We start from the raw sequence: 3,258 nt of genomic DNA on the forward strand, positions 1-3,258 counted from the left end.
TCCGATAAATACCCGATACTATACGGAACACTTCCGGTATCCGAATACTATCATCCTATATATCAACCTTTACCTCTCGACCATTTCAAGAATCCTCGTCATGTCCGTGATCTCATCCGGGATTCCGAACAACATTTAATCACCAAATCATATAACTCATACAATACTAAATCGTCATTGAACGTTAAGCGTGCAGACCCTACGGGTTCGAGAACTATGTAGACATGACCGAGACACTTCATCGGTTAATAACCAATAGAAGAACCTAGATGCTCATATTGGCTCCCACATATTCTACAAAGATCTCTATCGGTCGAACCGTTATGACAACATATGTTATTCCCTTTGTCCATCGGTATGTTACTTGCCCGAGATCCGATCGTCGGTATCCACATACCTAGGTCAATCTCATTACCGTCAAGTTTCTTTACTAGTTCCGTAATACATCATCCTGTAACTAACTCATTAGTCACTTTGCTTTCAAGGCTTCTTATGATGTGCATTACCGAGAGGGCCCAGAGATACCTCTCCGATACTCGGAGTGACAAATCCTAATCTCGATCTATGCCAAGCCAACAAACACCTTCGGAGATACCTGTAGAGCATCTTTATGATCATCCAGTTATGTTGTGACGTTTCATAGCACACAAGATATTCCTTAGGTATTCGGGAGTTGCATAATCTCATAGTCGAAGAAATATGTATTTGACATTAAGAAAGCAATAGCAATAAAACTGAACGATCAATATGCTAAGCTAACGGATGGGTCTTGTCCATCACATCATTCTCCTAATGATGTGATCCCCTTATAAAATGACAACTCATGTCCATGGTTAGGAAACCTTAACCATCTTTGATCAACGAGCTAGTCAAGTAGAGGATCACTAGGGACACAGTGTTTGTCTATGTATTCACACATGTATTTAGGTTTCCGATCAATATAATTCTAGCATGAATAATAAAAATTTATCATGAATAAGGAAATATAAAATAACAACTTTATTATTGCCTTTAGAGCATATTTTCTTCAGGTTTCCGCGGACGGGATAACCCTATCTCTTCCCCTAGATCGCATCGGCCAAGAGTCTGGCGACCCTAGCAACCAGCGGCGATCGGAGAAAGCAGGGGATCGGAGTCTCCACGTCGTTGCCAGGCGCCGTCGGGAGGAGTTGAAACCCTAGCAAGAGGGGAAAGCTTAGATCTCAAAATAAGTTCTATGGAGAGGGGTCACGTGACATACGTACCTAGCATACTTCCCGCTGAAACCAAACGACGCAAGGCTCAACCAAAGCCCACGCCCACAGACATCCTAGTTTCTGGCAAAACAGATAGGCACACCTGTGATCCGCCAAGAAATAGCCCACGTTTAGATAAAAAATGGCAAAACTGGTCGAATTTCAAAAAATGCCAAGTTAGGCCAGTTTCTTGGCAGGTTGCCCAGCTTCGGGCGACTTTCTAGGGGCACCCCTATTTCTCGCTTTAAGCGAGCATGTGGTGACGCCTCACGGCGTGGGAGCCCAGATGGGCCGGCCCAGCCGCGCGGGAGAAAAAGGCCTATTTTTCTCCTATTTTCCGTTCTCATTTTTTGCTTTAATTTTGTACTTTTCTTTATATAAAATATTCTACAAATATATATTACAAAAAACGCTCTTCAAAACACATTTGAAAAAATGTTGAACAAGTATTTAAAAAATGGTGAACAAGTATTAATAAACTGTTCAACGAGTATTTGAAAAATATTGAACAAGTATTTGAAAAATGTTCAACAAGTATTTGAAATTTTAGAATAATTATAAAAAATGTTGAACGAGTATTTGAAAAAATGTTGAATGGGTATTTGAAAAATGTTGAACAAGTATTTGAAAATGTAGAATAAGTATTAAAAATATTGAACAAGTAATTGAAAAATGTTGAATAAGTATTAATAAATGTTGAACGAGTATTTGAAAAAAAATTGAACAAGCATTTGAAAATATATTGAATAAATATTAAACTGTTGAACAAGTATCTGAAAAATGTTGAATAGGCGTTCGGACAATGTCGAACGTGTATATAAAAATTGTTGATAACTTATTATAAAAAATTGTTTTTGACATATACGAAAATGTAGAGTGAAAACAAAAACAAACATAATAAAAACAAAATAAAAACAGAAAATGGAGATGAAAAAAGAAAACCATACAAAAATGGAGAAGAAAAAGGAAAACCAAACAAATATGAAGAAAACCTTGTCAAAAAACAAAAAGGGAAAACAAAAAAACTGTGAAAACCAAAGGAAAAAGGAAATGAATAAAATGAATAAACAAAGAAAAAATGGAGTAAATTAAAAAAAGAAACAAAAGAAAGCAGGAAAAAAAACGCTTGTCTCTATTCAAGTACGTCGCGGCCCCTTTAATAAACATGAATAGTTGTGTGGCGTGGTGGCTAGCATCGCTCGTTTCTTCCCAGAGCTCGAGGGATAGATCCCTCGACCCCTTTTCCCTTCCCTTTTTCAGTGACGGTCTGCTGGTGCTGGATGAGTCTTGGCCAAATTTGTTCATGGTGTATTGAAAAAATGTTCATCGTATATTATTAAATTGTGCAAGCATATTATAAAATGTTGATTGTGTATTTAAATTTTATTCATCGTATATTAAGAAAATTTTCAATGTATACTATAAAATGTTCATTTGTGTATTTTAAATTTGTTCAGTATTTTTTTACAAAAATATTCATTGTATTTTTATATTTGTTCTACGTATATTATAGTAATGTTGGATGTTTTTTTAAAGGATTTGCAGTTGTACTTTCCATTTTAGGGTTGGCGTTGCTTTTATATACATTTGAGCTCGCTAGTTCGGCTGGCTAGCCGCGTAAAAAGCCGAGCATGTGGTTGGGGTTCGATCCCACTCATGCTCTTTTTTTATTTTAATTTTCCTTCACCACGTGATAATTGGGCCGGCCCCTGTGCGTGTCGCTTCAGCGAAACCGCGACGACGGGCGGCGGGTCGCGACCGCAATCCCTATTTGACGCGCCTAGGCGTCAAAACGGGGAGCTCCTGTTCGGCGCCTTATGCGCCCGAACAGGTTCCTGGCGCCCGCTGCAGCGCCTTATTGGGCCGGCCCGCGATGAGAAAGGCGCAGCTATCAGAAATCGCCAAAAAAAACCTAAAAAGGGTGCCTTCTTCAAGGATCGAACTCGCATCGCTAGTATGGGCGCGCTATTATTTATCATTTAGTTTTTTCATTTACTTCTATAAAATCGTGAATTGAAAAAAA

Source organism: Triticum aestivum, chromosome 7A (assembly GCF_018294505.1).
Source record: "Triticum aestivum cultivar Chinese Spring chromosome 7A, IWGSC CS RefSeq v2.1, whole genome shotgun sequence".
Lineage (NCBI taxonomy): Eukaryota > Viridiplantae > Streptophyta > Magnoliopsida > Poales > Poaceae > Triticum > Triticum aestivum.